This window comes from Rousettus aegyptiacus, unplaced genomic scaffold (assembly GCF_014176215.1).
Source record: "Rousettus aegyptiacus isolate mRouAeg1 unplaced genomic scaffold, mRouAeg1.p scaffold_m13_p_1, whole genome shotgun sequence".
Lineage (NCBI taxonomy): Eukaryota > Metazoa > Chordata > Mammalia > Chiroptera > Pteropodidae > Rousettus > Rousettus aegyptiacus.
The window spans coordinates 4,595,036-4,620,594 of record NW_023416284.1 but is presented as its reverse complement, the minus strand read 5'-3'; the positions used below and the strand labels follow the sequence as shown (position 1 = coordinate 4,620,594).

At 37.9% G+C, this 25,559-nt stretch overlaps 1 protein-coding gene and 2 pseudogenes across 6 annotated transcripts in view; all 3 read left to right on the top strand.

Annotated features, from left to right (window-relative positions):
- Window positions 1–25,559, top strand: part of RERE (arginine-glutamic acid dipeptide repeats) — a 357,676-nt gene that overhangs the window by 183,056 nt on the left and 149,061 nt on the right. The gene's annotated exons all lie outside the window — the stretch shown is intronic.
- Window positions 3,942–4,063, top strand: LOC118606836 (annotated as a pseudogene).
- On the top strand, window positions 19,103–19,221 carry LOC118606564 (annotated as a pseudogene).

Here is a 25,559-nt window from a genome sequence, read left to right as displayed (position 1 = left end):
TGTTTATTGCTGTATTTTTAGGGCTGTCCAGTGGCACATACAAAGAGCTTAATAAATATTTATTTAATGTGATAATATGAATAGAATGTGGCCTTTGTACTCAAGTGGTTCAAGACGAGTAGGAGAGATGAAACACACTGCAGAGATTAGGGTCTGGGCGAAGTGTGAATGTGCTTTCCGAGGGTGAGACTTAGGCTGGGGTGTCCCAAAGTGGTGGTAGCTTTTGAACTGAGTCTCAAAGGGTTGGAAGGATTTTGGCTGGAGAATAGAAAATGTTTTTAGACAAAGGATAGAGGCAGAATGTTATCATTGAATATTGGAATCTAGCTCGATTTGGTAAAGGGAATGGTTTGAGATAGAGCTGCAAAGATATGCCAAACTCTGAAGGCTGTGCTGAAAAACTGGATTTTGTAGGTCATCGGAGAACCACGGATGGTTTTTAAGCAGATGAGTGCATGATTAGAACTATGCTTTCAGAAAATTAGATTAGAGATAGAACTCATTAGGAAGCTACTAAAATAGCCCAAGATGAACCAGAATGAGGGCCTGATGCAGGATGCTAGTAATGAGAATGGGGAGGGAATGGCGAAACTTAAAGTTATCAAGCAACATTTATCTGCTGTGCAACAAAAAAAATATGTCCTTGCTGTCTACCAGTCTGTATTACAGGGAGGGAACAAAATTCAGTGTAATAATTAGAGCTATGTGCTATATGCACCGAGGACTCCTTGGAGTGATTTCTTCTGACAGAAGGTAGAAATGATTCTGTTCGCAGATTTTGAATGGAGGTTCAGTAGTTAAGTAATCTTTCATGTCATATAGTATATTGACAGTCAGATTTTGAACCTAGGTCTCTGTAATTTTAAAGCCTGTGCTTTTTCCCTGTATTCTAGTCTGTAGAAGAAAGCTGAGTAATACACTGGAGACAAGATGTCCAGGATTTCTTGATCATTGACTATGTTAGATGCGTGAGAGAAGGAGATAAGGAATCCTTAGTTTAAGGTTTTTGAGACCCAGAGACTGGGTAGTTTATTCCATCAGCAGCAGCTGTGGCGTTTGTTATAATAATTTGATGCTGGTTCTCTCATGTTCTGTTTTACTAGTTTGTATTTCAAAATTGTCCTTAAATTTTAGTGTCCTGTCCTGCATTCTTACTGCAGAGATGTCATTCCGATCAATCCAGACTAGGAAGAGCTTGTTGAGTATGTGCTCAGCAGCTATTTATTCCTTTTGTAGACTCCTGTGACAATTCCAGCTGCTTTCTTATATCTTGTTTCTATTTCCTTACATGCATTTTCTAATTTAGTTCTTTTGGTTTGGTTGCTATTTTGTCTTTTAGCTAGAAACCACATAATTATGAAATGTATAAATTTGCGAACATTGGTAAAATACGTCTTTTATCTGCTGTGTGTAGAGCATCTGTGGCATCTGGTATCCAGCTGAAATCTGTCTGAGGCACGAAGTTCTTTTACCTTTGTCATGATGACACTTGTCCTTTAGGAATTCTCCCCTTCTCCTGGGTTTTCTTCTCTGGTTACCAGAGCTTTAGCTAATGTCTGTTCTTATGCAGTGTGGGTTAAATATGTTATTAGTGTTTTCTTAAAAAAAAAAAATCTTTATTATAAAACACAGATACAACCACACAAAGCATATGTATAGCTTAATGAGTTATAATGTGTAACAGCCTTTTAGGTCAAGAAATGGGACTTCGCTGCCATCTTCCAGTTTCTCTGCAGTGACAGTCCCCTCCCTGCCTACGAAATTAACTACCACTGCCCTGACTTTCAAAGTACAGCTCTTTCTTTATGTTCTTTTATAGTTTTATTTCCCAGATGTCTCTTCTGTTTCTTGAGCATTAGTAGCTGGATCCGGAGGTTTGGTCAGACTTGAGTCTCATCCATTTGGACAAGATTACAGATGGCGCAGTGCACTTTTACCTAGAGGCACATTATGTCTGTTTTTTGTTCTTTTTTAATGTTATTACGTATTCCATTAATTCCTTGGGAGTTGGAAAATTATGAGATTCTATTTCACTTTCATTTTTTAACTAGAATATTTTTATATGGCAGTATTCCCTGTCATCAACTATTTGGTTACCGAATTTTACAGTTTATGTAGGAAAGACTTCTTTCTCCTTATTTACTCTGTTTCAGATAATGCATTGGGTACCTTTAAACCTGTTTGATGGATTTCAAATGATTGCAATTCTTAATCTTTAGTGAGGCTCGGATTGTTTCACGTGGCTGGTGGGAACCTCTTCAGATGGCTTCTAAGTCCTTTGATATGACCCTTGGGATCCGATGGTGTCCTTGTTATCTGTGTGCCTAGATGCCCCATCCTCATTTGGTACATTCTGTAGAGCAGGCCAAGAACCAGCATTTCTTCTGGAATCACTGGTTTCTTTTAGTAAGGAATGATCTTTCAAGAGCATAGTCTGGGCCATTTGGGTCTCATTGCAACAGGGTTGGTCATTATTCCTAATCTTTTGGTTTATATATTATAATTGTGAGAATTTCAGTGAACAGAGCTAGGAAATATTATGTTTTACTTTATAAATCATACTGATACTTCTAATTCTAATTCAGGATTATACAGTTTTTATTTAACCTCATCGATATTCCATTTGTATCTCCTTTTTTCCTGGTTCTCTGAGACACGGGAGTGACAGAATGAGAATATCTCATAATTATTTTTCTTTATCTTGCCTTACCCTGACAGTAGTCTCAGATTATCAGTACTGCTACTGCCACCACCAATTATGATTACTGAAAAGAGTTTAAAAAAAAAAAAAAGTTTTGTTGGCATTCTCCGTATTCTGCCTCCATGTTTTAAATGTTTAAATGACAGCACACTATACACAGCCAGTATATCAGTTTCTTCTACTGAGCCCTCATCCATCCTAGTTCTCCAGGTAACCACGGGGAGGCCTCATTCTCATTGTCCGTAGGGTCTGCCTCTTATGAAATGCATAATGAAACCAGTTTTACCAGAGGCTAATTGATATAAACAAGAGATAAATTCCTCTGCTATCTCAGCAGTGTTATAATGAAACAGCATTGAACAAAATGATGTTATTTGAAGACTGCTGTAAATGTTTAATCTTCACTGCTAGTTCTTATGTAGATGTCGGTTTGGTTGTCTGAAGTTTGTCTTCTATTAGGAAGGGCTCACAGGAATGACATTCCCTGACTTCTTGAGTGCTTATAATTGGCTGTGCCCTTATACTTGTGGGTCAGGGTTATTGGCTCATGTTTTCTCCTTCCTTCTCTCCCTCCCCCCTCTTCTTTCCTTTCTTCCTGGATTAAAGTTTAATTGACATACAACATTGTATTATTTTCAGATGTAAAACATAGTGATTCAGTATTTGTATATAGTGCTAATTGATCACCACAATACTTCCAGTTCACCTTCATCCATATTTACAGAAATTTTTTTCTTGCGATAAGAACCTTTAAGATCTATTCTATTAGCAACTTTCAAATATGCAGAGCACTGTTATTAAGTATTGTTACCATGTCATGTTTTCTTTTCTCAAGTATCTTAAATATGCAGCTACATTTACCTCTGGTATAAAGCATTGCTGCCAAAGTCTGTTGATGATACTATTATTTTTTCTTATAATTCACATATTCTTTCTGCCTAGATGCAAGAAGAACTTTTTTTCCTTTTAAAGTCCAGTAATTTTAGTAGACTGTCTTAATGTTGGCCTTTTGGATCTGTATGAATAAGTATACAGTGTACTCTTGAAGAAAGTTTCAGGTCTTTTTATTTCTGGAAAATTTTCTTAAATTATGGTCCTTAGTATTTGTTCTTATCCTTAGATTCGGTTTTCTTTTTCAGAGCTCCTGTTATGTTTATGTTAGTTGTTTCTTGCCTGTCTTTAATATTTGTCACTTTCTTATTTTTATTTTTATTTTTTGACTTTTAAACACTTTCTTTTCGTCTGTGGCCATGCCACCCTGAATAATAAGCCCAATCCCGTCTGATCTCGGAAGCTAAGCAGAGTTGGGCCTGGTTAGTACTTGGATGGGAGACCACCTAAGAAGACCAGATGCTGTAGGCATTTAAAATAAAAATATAAAAAAAATAAGAGATTGTAAACTGACAAGTTCTTTGTAATCCGTGAGGTCAACCAAGGGTCACTTCGCCTAAAAAAATTTTTTTTTCTCTTCACCTTCTCTTTCTTGTAAGGGAGACATTTGTTAGCTGTGTTTATTCACTCTTGTACTCCTACTTAATTCCTCATTTCTAAAATGATCTTTGATGTTTCATTTGCATTTTCCTGTGTCTGATTAATATTGCTCTCTAATGTCTTTTATCATTTATTTAATGATATCTTTTAGCTTGTATTAAAACAGTGCATTGCCACTTTGGTTGTGTGCACATGGTTTTTTGTTGTGTTTTGTTTTCTGTGCTTTTATTATTTGTGGGGGTGTTATTCTGCTCCTTATTTTTTTCTGCTCCTTATTTTCTATTAGTAACATTGTACGAGGTTTCCCTCAATAGGTTTCTTTTGCTCATTTTACGTGAATTTATTTTTCATGAACTTTTAGAAGGCGAGGTTCAGATACCCTATTCCTTCTGTTTTTTCCCCTACAGATTCTGATAACCACAGGTCTTATGACTGTTGCTGGTTTATGCCCTCCCTCCTGCTTATTATATGTCGGGGTTTGTGAAGATGCTTTGTTTCCTCATTTTGTGTTATAAGTGGGTTGACTCACAAGTTGATCTATTTTTATGTGGGGATTTAGGAAGATCCATAAACTCCACTGCCACTGTTGCCATCCTCCCAGAATTCTTGGTATGTTAGCTTTTATTGAAATAATTTTCTGCTAAGCCCCAGGACCACAAATGCATGAATTCTTAAATCATGAGCGGTTTGTCATGGCTGCCAGCATTCCCATATAAACCTTGAGAGAGGGGATAGGTACAGAATACAAGACCAGACAGAAGAACAATTTGTTTAGCTGGGTTTGTTCCCCCTGGGTTTGTTACAAACCCCATTGAGTTTCCCCACATGTTGGTCCAGCCCACGTCAAAGGTGCAGATACTTGGTTTTCTTCTAAACGTTTTTCTCCACCAGGTTCAGGCAAACAAGAGGCTTCCTTGGTCCAAGCTTCCTAAACAGATGCCCCCCAGGTTGGCTTGTGAAATCTCACCATCAATGATGAGAATATGCTATTCTCCTGTATCCAACTCCCAGCCCTGGACTGTATGTTTTAGAGCTTTTTTTCCCCCTATTAGTGTATCTCTTCAGGGTAACTTAAAATATGTTAACTTTTCAGGAAAATTTTACTTTGAGCCAAAGGAACAACCAGGTTGGTGAGTGGGGTTGGAGATTTAAGGTACTGTTTCATTTTGTATGATTATTTCTGATATATACATTTATCTGATGTAACATATCAAGCAATTATAGCTTCCACAAACATAAACTTTAACCATTATAAATGTCACAACAGTTTAGTGCATATGCGTATATATTATATAAGTATATTTATGAAATATAAATTGCATAATTCAGATAGGAAAATCTCAAAATGTGTAATCATTGGTCAGTATTACTATTTATTTTATGTAAATATAAAGTATGTTACTAAGAGGAAATGATTTTTTCCATATTGGTGATAACATACAAAGTAAGATTAAAATACCAGTGATCTTTGGGGCTTATATGTACCTTTTATTTCTTCAATGCAAATTTAAATGAATCCACACATTTTATCAAGCTGTTTTCAATGGGAAAAGGAAAGTCTTTTCCATAAATAGGCTGGACCAACTGGATATTCATATGGCAAAACAAAACAAAACAAAACAAAACAAAAGACAAAACACAAGTCTACCTTATACCATACATACATAAGAATTAATTTGAGGTGGATCATTGACCTCTATTAATATATGGTAAAAGTTATAAAGCTTCTAAAAGAAAACAGGAGGATGTCTTTTGAACCTTGATATAGATACAGATTTCTTAAAGAGGAGACAGAAAGTACTTACCATAAGGGAAAAAAAACTGAATTCATCAAAAGACATTGTTAAGAATATTCATAGAGAAGCCTCAGACTGTGAGAAAATGCTTGCAACACACATCTGAGAAAGGAACTGAATTCAGAATACATTTAAAACACTCGAAGCAAACAAACAACTGCTACGACTCAACAATAACAATAAGACAACTCACTTGTTTAAAATGGGCAGACTTGAACAGGGACACTTTACAAGAGAAGATATGTGAATGGTGGGTAAGCCCATGAAAAAGTGCTGTTTAGTCATCAGGAAAATGCAAATTAAAACCACAGTAACTACCACTACACCGCCCCTGGAGTGGCTGAGTGGAAAAGACTGGTCGCCCTGGTTCTTGGTGAGAGGGCCCACTCCGGCAAGGAAAGCTTCATTCCCGCTGGTGGGAGTGAAGATGGTGTGACCACCTGAACCGCTTGACAGTGTTTTAGAAATTTAGATGGGTAGATCTAGCCTGGTTTTCTGGGATAGAAATCCGAATAGTGGTTCCTCTGCAGGTGGGGTAGAGATTGAGTGGGCAGGTGCTTGAGAGAACTTTCTGGTATGGTAGAAGTGGTTTGTGTTTGGGTTATAAAGGTGTGTGTGTATGCGTGTACATCTTTATAAAAATGAATTGAACAGAATACCTAAAACCTCTCCTTTTCACTGTATATAAATTATACCTCAATTTTAAAAATCCAGTGCAGATTAAAATGTTTTATGCAATTTAGTAAATGTAAAACTTATAATGCTGTTTATAAAATTTTGGTTTTGGGATTTAATCCAAATTTTATTTGTGTTTACATTTTAATTTATTGTGTGATTTATTAGAGTAGAACTTAAAACTGACCAGTATCCAGCTTCACCGCAGAACAGGAGATGCGTTCCAGAGTAAATGGACAAGTTATATGGTAAATGTACTCAGAGGCTGTTTGGCTTTGCTGCGAACTGTTTGAATCACCTCAGTTAGTCATTAATTTTTGTATAGGTGTTAAGGACATCTAATACTAGCTTGTAGTAACTTGTCTACCATTATCTCCCAGAAGGGGCCCTGTGATAGGATGCTGAACTTCAAAGAGAAGATCTTGCCAGATTGTTTGACATCATCTATAATGTCAATTTTCTAAGTGTCCTCCCTCTTTACTATTTATATTTTGTTAATTTTTAGCCTCTTTCATCTTGTTTTCTTATGGTCAACCTCAAATATGCTAGTGCCTACAGTTAGCAGCCTAGTTTGAATCCCTCATGCCCTTTTACATACCCTAGCTACTTTGTTGATGGTTTATATAAAAATTCAGTTGTGCACGAACACTTAATTTATAAATTTTAATAATTTGTTACATAGCATACTTTATGAATGTGTCATTTTTATGAGGAGAAGAATATTATACCTAGATATTATGTTTTTCCCAGTGTTAATTGGGAAGACTTTACTTTTTTGGTGAACTCTTGAGTTCCTGCGTTATGTAGCATACATGTTTGAGGACTGCGTTGTGGAAAATCACAGAAAGACACTCTTAAGAGTTCGTTCATGTCTATTTACAAAAAAAAATAACATGGCATTGTTTATTTTATAAAGTGCTGAGTTAGGAACTGTTCACTATTTTTACTTAATTCTGGCTATTTCATATCTCTATGCTATAAAGGTATATGTAGATATAGACTACACATTGGAATATCACGGCTAGATCAACTAAAAATATACTTAGGTTCCATTTATAACACTTTTGGGAAAGGTAACTAAGAGGAAAGTTATGATATTTTCTGTTTATAGTGAAAGACAGTGGATGTTATTTTTCACCTCCTATTCCATAGGCACAATAATAAATTTTTCCACAATAGTTGAATCTGGGTTTGTCGTAACATAGGCAGATTTACATATAATGCACACAAATGGAAAACTTAAAATTCAATACTTTGTTTACAAACTGTGATTTATTTTAAATTACTAGTTTATTTACTTTATTTGAGCCAGCATGTGTTTAATGAACTGCCCAGGGGTAATCTACTTTTAGCATGATTTGCTTAGAGGGTTAGGACCTCGTATTGATAGGCTAACACTAGAAGACTTTTTCTTCCTCCTCATGTGTTTCAACAAATAGATGGATGGGCCAGGAGCAGGCTTTAGTTAATATAGAGGAGCATCGTATAATTTACTGATTTAGGGCCAGGTAAAAGTTTTCAGATTTTATATTGTAAATTGTCTCTTCAGTCTAGGATAACTTAATGTTTTGTTGCTTGGGGTAGTCATGTCACATAAATATATATTTTTATTGCCATTCATTCAGCCACTCATTTGTTCTTATTACTTGATTGTCTACTATGAGCAAGGCATTGTTTTAGCTCCTGGCAGTAGCTGAGAACAAAACTGATGATATCGCTGCCCTTATTGATCTTATGTTCTCTTGGGGTGCTGGGTGAGGAGACGGATAATACATAAACATATTACAGTGTGGTGCTAAGTGTAGCGGTTTTGAAACTGGGAGCCTTTGGGTGTTAAGATATTTTACGCAGTAGTTTGCATGGCACACACTTTTTCTTCAGAGAGAAAAGGTCTTAGCAGAGGTTAAGAACCATTGTTCTAGAGCCCAATTTGTGATGTGGTGTATCAGGTATTGACAGACAGACAGATTGTGTGTGTGTGTGTGTGTGTGTGCGCGTGCGCGCGCTCAAAGAGGCAGGAGGATCCTCTATCAATGCCCCAGGCATTGATTCCACTATCTCCTCTTCTGTGTGATCAGATTAAATTTTGGGGGCATTGTTTTCATTTTAGATCTCAATAATTATTTAATGCCAATTAGAACTCTGACAGTTTTTCTTGTTAGCCTATCTGACGTCATATTGGTAGGGCTAGAAAATGGTTTCCTGCAACTCCCTCCATGGTGATTTTGTCTCTCACACTACAGAATATGGCCATATAATTCATAGGTAAGTAGTGGGTCCATTATGTGCTAACTGGCAGTAGTCAGCGATTAGTGTTTCCTTTTGACCGTTAAAAGCTTTTCTGAATTTAGAGGTTTAAGGAAGTTATCTTGATCCTTTTTTTAAATGTCATCATTGGTGATCGGTGGCGAACAGGAATGTGTATGTCTACAAATCTGTGGAATTGAGCTCGTTCTGGTCCTGGTGACTGCACGGATAACTGCAACACAGAGGAGAGCGTAGCTTTGTCCCTGGCGGCCGGTTTAGCTTTGGGCTCCAAGCACGGACTTCAGGAAAGGTTTCTTTGTTCTTAAAAACTGGGAAATTAATAGATCTTTGGCCAGGAGGGCTCCCTAATTTCTGTGGGACACTGGCCAAAAACAAGGACTCTGTAGGTGTTAATGTAACTTTGCCTCTCTCTCAGTAGCCTTGACAAAAGCTCCCCTTTTATGTGTATTTATTTTTCATATAAAAGAACTTTTACCATTTTGTATTTTAACACAAGGGGCAGATGTCTCCAGCTCTGAGCTGGGCTTTGCAACATGTTCAGCCTTTTGAATGTTTCTTTCAACTTGGGTAGCTCTCTTTGTTAAAAGGCCAAACCCCTTAGTGAGATGTTCTGGGAAAGAGGACCCCTTGATATTTGAAAGGTGAGAAATCCATTTAAGCCATGTGATGGCTTCCGACAGCCCCACCGCTGGGTTCTGCTTGTTTTAATGTAGGTGATAGATGCTGTGGCCAGTTGTGTTCAGTAATTGGATGTGAACTATATTATGTAAGTGACATTTCATGGCAAATGTGAGGGGACCGTGGATGGCACTTGATTTTGGTGTCGTTGCCTTTAGGTTTAAAGGTAGAAGCCATAATGGAATTTAATTATCAGAGCACATATGCAAAGATTAGTTCAATGCATTTGTAATACCCTTAGTTGTTAGGTAACTGTTTGGTTATTGTGCATGACACTGAGTGTGTGTGATTTATAATGCCAGAGTGTGCAGTGCAGCAATAGAAATGCTAATAAGGCTGTGTGGAAGGAGGCCGCCATCAATACTTTGTCAGCAGCTTGCTGCCAGATAGTCTTCTTGGGAAGACATAATCTGTAATCAAAGAGGGGTTTGTGGAAATAGCAAACATAGACGAAAAATTTTATGATAAAAAATAGTGCTCATTGCCTTTTTTCAGGAGGGGTTTCAATTACATCTTATTAATGACATCCTTCTTCCCTTCTAAGTGTGTTTACAGCCTGGATGGTATATCACAGGGTGAATAGGAGTTGGTAGTACTCTAATTTCACTTCAGGGCTGGTTTATAAGGTGGAATTGAGTGGAATATCTTTCATTCAGTTAGAGACTATATATTTCATATTTATAGAGACTTTAGGTTTCATATTTAAAGGCTCTGTGTCTCTAAGTTTAGCAACACTGAAGAACATTTTTGAGGTGATGTCTGTGTAAGGATGGTGTGACATGTTTGGGGGGGCAAAGGGGTACGTTACTTTCTTCTACAAGCAGTTGAGAACATGTATGACTGCTTTATATTTATTTGCCTTAACATTCTTAGAAGTCTTAAGTATAAAGGACTGGGTACCTAATCATTGGCACAGACAGCTGTAATTAAATAGGCTTGTTCTTGTTCATTTTCTCTCGCAGTCTGGTTGCTGCCTCTGCCAACTCTGTTAGTCAGACACTGACTGTCATCCAGGGAAGGCTAGCAGTATGAAAAAGAAAACTGCAGGAACATGCCAGTGTGGAAAGAAAGGAGAGAGAGAGAGAGAAAGGGCCTATGACATAAACCAAACAATGTGTACATTAAAAAAATTGCATGCGAATAGGTAATATATTTACATGATTGAAAAATCAGAAGGTATTAAAAGATGACTGCCTCCCATCCATGGGCTTTTATTTTGCCCAAGTTCTTCTTTTTTTTTTTTTTTAACACCTTACTCCATGCAAATAATCATGTTATTACATTCCATATGTATTTTTCCAAGGTGTCATATAAGCAAATGTAACAGTTATCAAATTATGCACACTATTCTATAGCTTGCTCTTAAGAATAGATGTTGGAGATCTTTCCATATCAGTACATAGAAAATTTTCTCCTCTCCCTCTTAAGTGTATATATATATATCTGCATGGTATTCCATTATGTAGGTGTTTCATAATTTGTTTAATTAGTTCCCTGTTAATGTTATTCAGGTTAAATAAACTTATTCATGTTATTTTGTGTATGTTTAGAATAAATTGCAATCAGTGGTATGGCTAGGGAAACAGCCGAATGTGAATATATTTATAATTTCCAAATATATTGCCCACTTGCCCTCCGTAAGGGTTTTACTGGTTTAGGTTTGTACAAAAAGCACATGAGAGTCTGTTTCCCCACAGCCCGGCCAGCAGACTGTTATCTACTTGGATATTTCCCAAGCTGAACAGTATATTCTTGGTAACTTTAATTTGCATTTTTCTCATTATACTTTTTTTTCACATTTCAGTCCTTATTCTGTTTTTGTTTTTGTTTTGTAATTTAGTTTAGTATAAAGTGTAAAGATGCAACTTAATTTTTTTCCAGATGACATCCCAGTAATCTCAACAGAATTAAGTGATAAACTATGTTTCCCCACTATTTTGAAATGCCATCTTTATCATAGATCGAATTTCTGAAAGTAATTTTTGTCTGACAGTAGCATGCATTTATCTTTACATTTACTTGTCACTTTATTTTTATTTACTATCATTATTTATGACTATAGCACCTGGTCTTCCTAGGTGGTCTCTCATCTGAGTACTAACCAGGCCCGACCCTGCTTAGCTTCCAAGATCAAACATCAGGCTTGTTCAGGGTGGCATGGCCTTAGACGCATGGACCATGGACCATGGGACCTGGGCACGAACCCAGGATCTTCTGTATGTAAAGGAGATGTACTGACCGCTACACTATGGAACCCTGTTCTTGTCACTTTATTTTTACTTACCCAGCTTTAAGCTTAATAATTTGTCAGAATAGTTTTTAGTGACCAATGCCTGTGATTATGTACCTTTAAATTGAAACTAAAATTTATTTCCCAACCTTTCATTTATTCAGTCTCAGCCCTACAGAAAAGTTGCAAGTACAGTACAAAGAACTTTTTTCCTGAGTAATTTGAGAGTAAGTCACCAAATGATGTCCCATGAACTTTCGATACTTGAATGTATATTTCTTACTAACAAGATATTTCCTTATATAACTCATAATTTAACAATCAGATGTCAGAATTAGCATCGATGCATTATTACTCAAACTTCATACGTGTTTAGCCAGGTTTTCATTTTGTGTTACATTTAGTTGTCATGTTAGTCCTCTTCAATTTGTACTAGTTCTTCAGTTTTTCCTTGACTTTCATGCTGACATTTTTGAAGATTTACAGGCCAGTTACTTTATAGAACGTCCCTCAGTTTTTATTTGTATAGTGTTCCCTCGTTGTTAGATTAGAGATTTTATCATCGTATCTGATTGCAGGCATTACTCCATTTCTGGTTTTTTCCCCCGATGATTGGTGTTCACTTTGATCACTTGATTAAAATTTTATTGCTATGTAATATTACATTATATGAAGAGGTCTACCAGGTCTCTACTATAAAGTTTTTAATCCTTTGTAAGTATTTTGTGGAAAGGTGCTTTGCTACTATGAAAATATTCTCTTCCAAAGTAACTGTTCAGTTTCTTCATTTATGTATATCAGCATAGATGTATGGTTTCCTATTTTATTAGATGGGTTATAATCCATTATTATCATTACATATTTTGATTCTCAAATTGTTCCAGATTTGGCCCGTGGGAGCACTTTCAGGCTGGTTTATGTGTCTTTCACATATCCCAGTCATTCTTTGAGCACTTCCTTAATTTCTGGCATAACAAGTTACTCCAGACTTCTTCTTGGAGGCAACCGATGTTGCCAGTTTCTTGATTCTTTCCCACGATATGTTATACATATACGTGTGTGTGTGAATTTTAGTTTTGTGAATTAGACTTTAATTTTTAAAGTTAAAATATTTTTATTGAAGCCTATATACACATGAAGGAATAAAATTTATATACATGTACAGCTCAGCGAATTTATATATAATTCACTATATGAAATGCTCTGTGTAACTTCTAATCATGTCAAGAAATAAAATGCTGTAAGTATTCAGAGACCACCCTCATGTCCTCTCCTAGCCGCTAATCCCATGATAGCCTCAGCTATGAGCTCTTAAGACATAGATTAGTCCCGTCTTCTTTTGAAATTTATATATAAATGAGTACTATGCAACACTCATCTATCTGTGTCTGATTTCTCTGGATCAGCATATCGTTTGTGGAATGCATCCATGGTTCTGTATGGTGCAGTAATTTATTTTCATTGCCATGTAATATTACATTAAATGACCATACTTCAGTTAATCCTAAACTGTTGATGGTCAGTCAGAAAGATTTCGCACATCTCCTTCAGTAATTAAGCAAATAAGCAGATTACAAATCAGTGAGGATAGAGAATATTGAACAACACAATTAAAATTTTTGAGCACATTGTCATATTCAGAACACTATACTCAGCAGCTGACAAATGGACATTTTTTTCTGACGCATATGGGATATTTATCAGAAAAGGCTATATTAGACCTTAAAGGAAGTCATAACATATTTCAGAGATTGAAATCATACAGAGCATGTTTGGTGACAGTGGAATTAAAGTAGAATCAGAAACAAAATGATTACCTGGAAAATCCACAAATGTGTGGAATAAAGTGATACATTTTTAAATAGTCTGTAGGTCAAATAAGAAATCACAGTGGAAATTAGAAAACATTTTACAGTGAATGGTTAATGAAATTGAGACATATCACATTATAGATTACAGCTAAAGCTATGCTCAGGAAAATTTTTAGCCTTAAATATATATAGATAAATAAGGCTGAATAAAATCAATGGTCTCTAAGTATTAATAAAAAATTTAACAAGAACTCATATCTAAGAAAAAGAAGGGAATAATGAAGAGCTCAAATTAACAAATAAGGAAGTGTACAGTGAAGGTAATGTGCAACCTCAAAGGTTGCTCCTTCACCTTTTCTCATTTTCTCCCTTTGGTTCCTTACAAGGATCACACCTTCAGCCTCTTTACCATCGCCTGTCCTCTCTCTCTCTTCATACTATTTGAGGGAAAAGTAAAACAAAACTAAAATACTTTTCTTGTTTTCCTTCACACCTCTGAGACAGGTTTGGCTTTTCAAAGGGAACTTCATTGAATACTAAGAAGAAAACAAAAAAAGTTGCTTCTTTGAACCAACAAAAGTGTTAATGTCCTTATAAAGAAAATAAAGAAAATGGCAGCACGTTCTCAGTATGAAGAATAAAACCGGGACAACACTATAGATCCTACAGACATTAACAATATAGCAGGAGGACATTTTAAACAATATTATACTAATGAGCTTAAACATTTAGCTGCAGCACCAAACATTCAGAGTAATAGATAATTTGAATACAAAAATTATATGTGACTTAGATCTGCACAAACAGGAATAGGAATGTTTATCAACAGCCTTGGTTGTAATAGTGAAAAACTGGTAATGACCCAAAGTCTATCAGCAGGAAAATTTATGAACACATAAATTGTATACTGTACCTAGAGGTAATAAGTATCATTTAAAATGAATGAACAAAGGCATGGATGAATCATGCAGGCACACTGCTGGATAAACAAAGGAGAGTGCAGAAGAACAGGATTGTAAAGAGCAGGATGTTATTATGTAAAGTGTAAAGACTGCAAAACAGCACCTTACGTATGAAAGACTGCCTGGGAGTGAGCAACAGAAAATTCAGGGTTACCTGACGGGGCTGTGGGTAAGAGTTACCTGTCTGGGAGGAGCATACAGGCAGCTTCTTCAGTATTTTATTGTTACAAATATGTTGAGTAAATAGTTATATCGTTTTGTACCTTTTTTACCTGTGAAATGTTTTATAATACAAATTCTAAAAGAAAAATTATACAGATAAAGAAGGTAGAAGAAGAACCCTCGGAGTTTTCACACACTCAGCCTTAGCTGAGACACAGAGATGTGCACTTGGGATTCTGCATTGTTCCTGTGGGTGGAGAAGTTGGCGTGTGGATTTACCAAGGTTAGTTAGATCCTTCTGTCTCTGTGGAGCAGTCAAGTACAGCACATTTTTGCCTGCCATCCTCCAGTGCTTTTGAGAAGACTGCTGGTTTTAAGGAAAATAATACCCAAAGACACTAAAAACAATATAAAAGGTATTAGCACCTGCTTAGGATTATATGGTTACAGAGTGGCACATTTTGTTGCTCATGGCTTTTTTTAAAGCGCTTATCCACTTGAGCGGTGGAGGGGTTGGCAAAGGGTCTGCCCCTGCATTGGAATGTCAACCCTGTCAGGAGTGGGACTTTCCTCGCCCGGATCCTCAGTGGCCGTCTCCAGAACAGTGTGATATGTCATAGAAGAAACTCATTCCCTGTTGGTTAGTGCATAATTTGAGGGAAGTATACCGTAAAACTAATTGGCAATTATTATTTTTTCATTTATTTTCATAACTATTATCACTATAACAGTTATCTGTATTCTGGGAATTTTAGGAGACCATATAAAGTGTTAGCCCATAAGCTCTATTTAGCAGATTACTTGGTTTTAAAGGCATGAGATTGTTGAGTGTAGCAGTCTCCAGCAGTAGCTAGGAGAAAAAAAGTGTCATGGCTAACTCAGAGTTGTTCTTCTCCACGTTCACTTCTCTATGTGTTCAAATGGAGGAAGGAATTTAAATTAGAAGGTTGTTTTTATAGCATTCATGGGTACAAAAGCTTTTTTAGCATAGCGGATTCATCAGTTCTAAAAGAAGTTAGTCTTTTTGTAGTATTGTAGTGTATTCCCTATCTGGATTTTGCTGGTCGTCATACAACACATTTGTCAAACACATTTATGAAACTAATTGAAATTGTAAATAGGTTAATTTTATTGTGTGTAAATTATACCTGATTTAGAAAAATCTCATTTAGAAAAAAATGATGAACAAAAACAATAAGAAAAAAAAATCCAAAGTTAAAATGCATTTCTGAAAAAGGGTTAGAAGATGAACGATTTTAAAGAAAGAGGTTTCACTTCAAGGGATAATAACATTTATACACGTTACATCAGTGCTTGAATGTGATGGGGCATCTTTTTGACAAAAATTAACCTATTTTAAAATGAATTGTTGCTCTGGTCATATGCTCTTCGATTTTCTTTTTCTTTTTTAAGCAGCATTTCCCCAGCTCAGTTCACACTTGACTGAATACACTGATCGATTATCTGGGGATTAACTAAGTCTTCTCATTTCCTGCTTTCCATTTCTTCTCTCCAGCAGGCCAGTGGGCCTTTGTTGTCTGGCATGTGGACTCAGATAAGCTATCAGGGCATGTTTGTATTAGAAAAATGGTTGTAGATGGAGCAGTTATAAATAGACTAACAAGCATTAAAGGTTACAGTCTTTATTTTGATGTAAGTCAAAAGGAGAGAAGAATGAATGGGATATTTAAAACAATACAGACTAGTTTAACATAAAGTGAAATGAGCTAATGTAAATTTTCAGGGTTCCTTCTGATCCCTCCCCTTTTCCCCCAAACTATTTGAGTTTGTTTCTTGGCAAGTTGAAAATGTTTGCTAGCTGTAGTTAGAATTTTATTATTATGCATAGTGACTTTTTTGAAAATCAATAATAATTTCCAAACCTATATTAGTGCTCCTTAAAAGCCCAAGTACTTATTCAATTCTAAAACTCCTTGTGCTACTAAAAGGTATTTTATTTTACTGTGTTACCAGTTCTACAGTTTTGCAGTTTAATTCAGAAAACAATATACGAAAAGGTTATCACCTCCTAGAAAGTGAGGAATATTGCTGGGTTCACATAAAACAGGTATGTTCATCTTTGTAAAAGATGATGATTCAGTATAGTATTGTAAGCTAAATGGGTTTTCCCCCTTAAAGGTTGATGTTTCATGTTGCCAGTTTTCTCAGGCAGGAAGCAGTACCGTTTTTGAAATGACCACAAAGTTGGCTGGAATGACAGATTGCTAAAATTTTCCAGGTTACTGTTGTGCATGCATGCTTTCAGCTTGATAGGTTCACCATTGTTTTAAAGTATACCTTTTAAGTGTAGACCTATTTATATTCTTGTTTGAATCAGGCTTTAACCAATTCTCTGTCATGAGCTCACATTTTAGAAAGAAAAATACCTTGAATTGAAATGAGAGGCTTCTTACCTAGATTTTCTTCTCTTTAACAAGAATTTAACTTCCTACTTACTACTGGAATGTCTGATTGTGTAAATAAAAGTAAAATTATTTGTTTTTTAAATGGCGTCTCTCTCCTAAATGAATGTGTGCTTTAAAATCTCCAGTGGCGGTTCTGTTTGGGGAGCGTGCTCACATTGTTTAAACGACCGGAATCTGAGAGGGCGGGCCGTCGGGCGGGCCTCCTGGACTGTGAGCGCAGCTCAACCCCGTCGTCCCGCAGAGCAGGCTTTTCTCAAGTGTGGGCCATGCAGGGTCAGGAGTTTTCATTATTACACCAAGCCACCGTTTGCCTTTTTCACTCTCATTCTCTTCCCGCGCATACAGTGGAGTTTTATACAGGCTAAACGGTGTGTGATACATCTCGACCGATTGAATACAGAATGAGATCTGAGAATCTGTTTGCTTAGGGCAAACGTAAGAGATTTGTAAAAATGTTACTTGTTTCCTGAAATTCATTTGTTTTAAAAATTATGGTAATCTGTTGTAATGATTTGTGTTAACATATATTGGGATTATTATTGTTAAATGAGTTAATTAAAACTCTTTAAAGTTAAAAAAGTTTTCATTTTCCAATATAGTAAATATTGACAAGCTTTAACCCATACAAACAAAAATTCTTTGAATTCCTCAATAATTTTGAAGAGAGTAAGGAGTCCCGAGTATTAATAAGTTTGAGAACCACTTCACTTGACTCAGTGAAAAATCTTTTCAAGATATTTTTCAGCATCAGTTTTAAAAATCTGAAGTATCTTTAATAATGTTAGTAATTTTTATTTTTAAAATACTGTGATAGTTTAATTTGTGCAGCTTCTAGAGAATTTTGGAAGCTGACAGCTCAGCTTATCCCCGCTTTCTTGAACTTCCTTTTTCAGCGCTGCAGCATTCAATCCCATCGTTGATTAGGGAGAGAGCGCCGTACCTTTTCTGGCTGTCGGTTATAAAGGTTCATTCACTCCTCCACAATGAGTAAAATCGCTGCTACTATCACCGCCGTCACCAAACAACAGCCAAAGTATTGCAAAAATGTCAAGTTTTATAGTATTTGGGCTTGATTTTTTTAAAAAATTCAATGGAATGTTTCCTTCTATTTAATAGAGATTTAAGATTGGTTTGGCAATTTCCTGTAGTGCTGCCCACAAACAGCTGTTTTTCTCTTCCTTTCTGGGGGAAATCTTTTGGGCCAAATAGAAAAATTGTGATTATGGATTTATTTGATATAACTGTAACTGCTGGAAAAAATTCTAGCTTTTCAGAAGGGCTTTATGTTGAATTTGAGCAGCAGATTTGGGGGATCCAAGTATAGCACCTTAATTTATTTGTGAAATTTCAGCTTCTTAACTTGATGCTTCAACCCAAACTTTGGGAGCTTTTAAATCTTGAATCTGACATTTGGTATTTTTGGCAGGGTGAGGTAGGTACATCGACAGGATACATGTGGGAAATGACAGGAATGCTCTTTGGGTTGGTATCTCTGTCCCCATGTACTAAGGCCCCTTTCAGGTGTAACTTGACTTAAACTTGTTATTTGGTTTCAGAGGACAAGGAAAGCAGGGGTTACCTGGGTACCTGGCCTCCTATCTCACAAGGGAGACCAAGAAACAAGTTTTCCCGGGCCTGTACTTATACTCAGTTTTGGTCTTCCCGCTGCAAATATAGGAATCAGTTGCCTGAAAATTTCTTTTTTTTGTACACAATGTAATCCTAGACAGAATATGTCTTTAAAATTTAGACTCCATAGGTCACAGTTGAGAGAGAATTTCATTTTCACACACCTTTTTGGTCCTACCAAAATACTGATTGAATTTTGTCTGGATTAAACTAAAAGTAATTAACCAAAAAGCAGAAGACATTGTCAAGAAACAGTGATTTTGAAAATTATTTCACTATGGCCATGCCACCCTGAACACGCCCGATCTTGTCTGATCTTGGAAGCTAAGCAGGGTCGGGCCTGGTTAGTATTTGGATGGGAGACCATCTAGGAAGACCGGGTGCTATAGGTGTAAAAAATAAATAAAATTACTTCAGATGATTGGAGAGTGTGTTTCAGCACATTTTTAGTTGCATCATCTTTCTGGAGATTGGTATGTAACCAGTTATTTGTGCGTCTTGGTTGTAAACACTGAAAAGTCATCCGCCCTCCCTGAGTTCCACCTTCTTGCTTCACCATCTGACACAAGGTGCTTTCAGTCCTCTTACACACCCAGGTGCTGATGCAATCTCTTGAAAACAGTCTTTCGGATTGAGTGCTACAGGTTTGGAAAATGAGCTTGTAACTTTTTTTCTAGTTCCTAAAGGCGGCAAGCAACTTAGTCAAAGAGATGTGACTTGCTTCTCTGTTTCTTTCATCAATTTATGTATCTTTAAAGAAAGAATTAATTATGCTAGTTCACAGTAGACCCCATGTTATGTCCATTTGCAAATCCCAATAAATGATAAATAGCCACTTGTTTTAGGGTTCCCCAGAGAAACAACCCTGGGGAAGAGGGACGCATGCACGCACCGTATAGGAATTGCTTCATGAGGTTATGGAGGCCTAGAAGTCCCGTGACCTGCTGTTTGCGAGCTGGAGAACCAGAAAAGCAGGTTGTACAATTCAGTCCAGTCCATAGGCCCGAGAGCTGAGAGACCCGCTGTAATAAGCCCTGCAGGCCGAAGGCCGGCGAACCAGGAGCTCCATGTCTCATGGCGGGAAAAGGTGGACGCCCCTGCTCAGGAAAAGGGGGAATGTGCCTCTTCTTAGACCTTTTGTTCCGTCTGGGCTCCTCACAGATTGGATGATGCCCGCCCACATCCAAGGGCGGATCTCCTTAGTCCCGTGAATCAAATTCTAACCTCTTCCTGAAACACCCTCACAGACCCAGAAATAATGTTTTGCTATGTGTCTTACTACAGTCGAGTTGGCAGAAAATCAGCCATCACGCCGCCAAGCAGGATTCTGTGTCAGAAACTCGAGCGCCGCGGCCCAGGGAGGAGACGGGCTGCGCGTGCACTGCTTCCCTGGGCCGGGTGCTCTCCACGGAGTGTGTGTGTAGCGGTGCCGCCTCCAGGTTGTGAATTCTTCCAGGCCCCAAGGTCTTCCCAAGGCAATCTTCCCACCAGGCAGTGCCTCGTATGTGGGTGGGAGTGGAGCCTGCAAGGCTGAAATGCTGCTGTAACCAACTGTGCAGCACACTGGAAGGGTCGGTGATGTTTCTGGTAGACTGTTCCCCCGCTCGCCAGGCAAAGTTGGGTAGACTTTTCTGAATTATACAGTAAGCCTCTAATAATCATGTAACTCTTCACTTCATTATGACCATGTTGTAGCAATGAATGAAAAGTTCCTTCAGAAACCTATGTTCTTAAGCCATGTGATATGCAAATATTAAGCCAGCTCTACTTTCCAGATTTCTGGAAAACCCTGATTGGCTGTTTGGGCTTTATAAAACAAGAAATTTGGTTTGGTTTCACCTGACTCTGCAGCTAGATCTTTCATTATTTGAAATGAGAGCGCCCAAGAACTAAGTAGTTAAAACTTTGAAAGAAGCTCTGTTATCGCTAACAGATTATTTTGACTGTGAGGTGTTCATTTGATAATAGCCATCTTCATATCCTGGTTAGGTTGTCTTTGGCCTTAATCTCTCAGTCACATTTGATAACAGTAGAGGGACTAGAGTGGCCTGCGTGAAAGGCCTTAGGAGCCCTGATGATATCTGCAAGACCTGATAGGTGATTGCTGGGGCAAAGAAGGCCTTTCCTCCATAATGCAGGTGCATTTAAAATTCTTATTGTTCCCAGTCTGCTTCGGGGGGGTCTCCTTCCTGTTGTGTAAAGAAGTCTGCACTGGTCCTTCTGGTCATTTCTGGACTCCTGCCCTTCTTCTCTTCCTCCCCTCCCCTCACCATGCTTCCTTTATTTTTTTGATGTTTTGTTAAAACCTTTTTCCAGAGGATGATATTAAGACTGGTCCTGGGAACGACTCGGATTGGCTATTCAAATTAGTGAAAGTGCTCTATTAATAATCATAAAAGATCTCCAGGAAAGTTTGTTTACTTGGCCTTAGATCTTGTCTTTGTGTCCGGGATGGCCGCGTTGGCCACTGTTGACAAGATGAACCAGCGTCCCTCACCAGCACGCTCCTGCTTGCCTTTCCTGTCTCCATCTCCTTCTTCTCTCCCCAGCTTACCTTTGTCAGTTATCCTCATTATGAATGTTGAATTTCAGATCTGACTTTTTAATTCATTAATTCTCAACCCGTTGGCTGACATTCAAAGCTCTAGAAATCCTCTCTATTCTGCTTCCCAAAACCCTCCATTGGGCTCTTTTTTCTAAAGCCAGGTGGGTTTGGGTTTGTCTTCTGTTAAACTTGTTATTTCCTTAAATTTACGTACAGTCCTCATTTCAAAGAAATCCAGGCCGGAGATGTGAAGCATCCACAGTTAACCCAGAGTCAGCTCCCCTTTTTCTTTCTTTTGCACAGTCACCCCTGTGAGACCACTGTGAGCAGACCAGAGGCGCTTCTGGTTGGTGGTTTGCAACCGTCTGTAACGAGTCAAATCGCCCTCTCTCCTTTCTCCCCTCTCTCCTCTCTTTAAAGATAAAATGGTGAGAAATTATTTACCTCCCAGTGGGCTCCGCTCTGTGATTGGGATATATACCCTAGGGTGCTTTCCCATAGGAAGCCCCTCACTACATACTCTTTAAAATATGTCATTTATAACCACTTTGAACCTTTATACAGTCCTACAGTTATGTCACTAGTCAATAATGAAGCATATTAGAAATACTGTATGTGCTTCTCAAATTGTTGCAAAAGTGAAAATACTTCCCCCTAATTTGCTACATGATTTAGTTTTGTATTGCTATTACTAGCATACTGTTGAATTGGGAGAAAAGCAAATTGGAGAAAAGCCACCTCTTATAGCTTGACTCCAAACAGTGATAGTAACATCAACATTTGCTGAGAGCCAGTCCACTGTACTTACATTCATTTATTTAATCCTCACAGCCTAATGAGCTAGAGACTATCGTTTTCCCTTCATTTTATATATGAGAGAATTGAGGCACAGACGTCATTTGCCCAAAGTCACACAGTTTGGTAAGCTGGAAAGCCATGATTCAAACCCAGGTGGGGTTTGGGTTGAATTGGAGGATCTCTCAGTTCACTTCTGCTTTTGATTTTCTGTGATTTTGAGTAGAATCTCTGACTAGTGAGTAGAGGGAAGAACTTGAAAATTTCCCATTGGTGACACCTGAGCAGTACCAGTGCGTCTGAGGTGGCCTTGGGGGCCTTTACTGGGAGAGGGGGTGCCCTCTGCCCTCTTCTGCTGTTCCTCAGGGCACAGCAGCCAGCTTCCATGGATGGTGGCATTTGAGTTTGTAAAACATTTTTTAGGATGATATTAGCTAATGCCATTATTTTGATATATAGAAAATATCGACCAACTTTTATGTGCTTGGTTTTATCTGGGGAAGAAATCTAAACTTAAGCACATAAGGTAGAAGGAGACTGTAGAAATCATCCTGTTCTGTCTCTTCACCTGTCAAATAACTAGGGTCACCCGCAATTAATCAGTGACGTCACACAGGACTAGAATCCTGGATTACCTGATTTTAGTTTACTACCCTCTGAAACAGCTCACTGCTTCCCTTTATAGGTATTTAATCTTTAACGACATTCCTGACTTATTTGGGAAGACTGTGTCTATTATAGCTAGTTAAATTTGTTTAAAACTTTTGTTTATTTTGAATCTACCTTTGGTATCTGTGGAATCAAGATCCTGGAGGCTTTTTTTTAACACAATGCTGCCCCTCCCTGGTGATTGGGTAGTATTGCATCAAGAAATCCAATTGGCTTTCAACTGCCTTTGTGAAATCTAATATTAGGAGTCATAAATCTAGGTACAAATAAACCAGATTGGTAATTGTGTGTGTGTGTGTGTGTGTGTGTGTGTGAGAGAGAGAGAGAGAGAGAGAGAGAGAGAGAGAGAGAGAGAGAGAGAGAGAGAGAGAGAGAAGAGAATTAAGTGTGCCTGGGTCAGAAGATAAGGTAGATATTATACCTCTAAAGGTCTCCAGAATCTCTGGCTTGGTTTTGAAAAATAGACATTTTACAATGTCCAGTTCTGGTACTTTTAAAAGGTTAATTCTGTTGTCCTTTAGGTTTACAGCCATTTTAAATGTGTTACAGAAATATATAAAAGTATAGATTTTGGAACATTGTTGCTAGGACTGCTGGTAGATTTGAATTCCTTTGTGCCCTCTTAAGTAATTCATTACTGTGGGCATTGAAGCATCTATTGGTAGCTCATTTACTGGAGATTACGCTCCTCTCTCAAAAGAAACCATATTTTGGTGAAGAAATAACACCTACAGTTCTCACCTCTTGAAAATTTTCTGTGAAACACTGATTACATTTACCTCCTAACGCAGGAAACAGTGCTCTTTTGAATACCTACCCAGGTCCAGATGCTATTCCATCTTTTTAGTGCTTTCAGTAGTCCTTTTAGGTAGATTCAATATTCCTGTTTTACAGAAAAGGGTCGACTCACAGGATCTTAGTCATGTGCCCAGGGTCCAGTAGCTGGGAATGGCAGAGCTGGAATTTGAACCATAGTAGACTTTCCTGGATTCTTTTACTTGTGGCCCATGTTCTTCACCTGGCATTGCTTGACCTAGGTTTATTCTTAACTGTCAGATCACTGGTTTTCAACTGGGGGTAATTTTGTCCCCAAAGGGGATATTTGACAATGTTCGGAAACATTTTCGGTTGTCACAAGGGAAGGGTGCCACTAGCATTTGGTGGTTGGAGGCCAGGGATGCTGCTAAACACCTAGCTGTGCACAGGACAGGTTTCCACACAGGTTTATCTCGACCAAATGGCGTAGTGCCGACATTGAGAAACCCTGTAGTAGACGGTGTGTTTGCATACGTGAGTTTATGCCCGAGCACCGCCAGACTCTTCCTTTCCCTGGTTTGTTCGTTTCCACAGTGAGCGTTCTCATCCTAGCCCTGCTCTTCGCCCTATCTAGGAAAGAAACCATAGCCTTCTCGCTGCTCTCCCATGTCTTGTGTTTTGTACCTCACTGCCTGTGAATTTGGTCAGCAGTGGAGATAGAAGACCTCATTCCCAGAGAGCGAGACACCCACTAAAGGCCAAACTACAGTCAGGATTCAGGTTCTTTTCAGTATCACTCAGAACCTTTTCCTGTACTGCATGCAGATGGCCCATGTGCATCTGGACGGCTTGTATTTTCTCCCTCTCTGTGTCTTCCTCAGGCCTCCTCCTTTACCTGGAAAGAATCCATTGAAATCTTTTCTATTTTTTCCCAGGTCAGATGTTACCTCCTCAATAATCCCCTGCTGGAAGTAATTACTTCTGTCTATAAACTCCTATCTATAAATTTAATGCTTTTTATTTAACACGCTGATTTGTCCTTGTTTTCCCATCTGCAGTATAAATAGTATAGAATTCGAAGTGCATATGAATAAAAACTAAAATGTACCTGTTATGTAGGATTGTTCTTTGTATCCACTCTATTTTATTTAAACCAGTAATGATGCCCTATTTTAATTGTAAAATAAGACTCTTGGGGTTTATATTTACTTTGGAATAGACTTCTTCACATTTGGGTTTAGTCAAGACTTTTGGCAGTTTTCCTTTTGGTTCTTTAAGTGGCTTAAATATTTAAGGAAGTTTTTTGTTTTTGTTCGTTTTGTTTTGTTTTGTTTGAGCCTTTCTGGCCTTTTAGTGAAGACTGGGTATATACCTCTCGTTAAAGAAGGCTCCTTCGACTTATTGTAGGATTTAGCCAACTCCTTTGTAAACATGAGGCAGTCCTCAGATTTTAGCTCCCATTCATTTCTGGCCTGCAGACGTAGAACGAGAAGATAGACGCTGCTAAGAGGAGCGATGTCGCATTCACTTTGGGGAAGTCTCTTAAGGCCCTTACCTGGGTTGGAAAAGGGTTTCATGCGGCCACAGGAAGCCTTAGTAACTGCCATGTTGAGATGTTTCAGACCAGGGGCACATGGACGATCTGCCTCAAGCCATGGCTCCCATAGCCTTCAAATGGAAAGACTGTGTTTGATCCCTTGTTCTTTGAATGTACTTGGGACAAAGTTAACTTTTAGGGATAACATGGTTAAGTGTCCCACAAACATTTATCAGACCCTGATCACCACAGAACTCTTCATTAGTCACCAATAATTAGGTACAAGGTGTTCTATTCTCTGGACATTTGAAGATAAATAAGACAGGGTCCCTGCTGCATGGACTCATAGTACCTCCCTCACCATGCATAGTTGCTGTGTGTGTTTGCTGTATAGCAACACCTGCAGGTAGAGTGGCAGTAAAGATTGT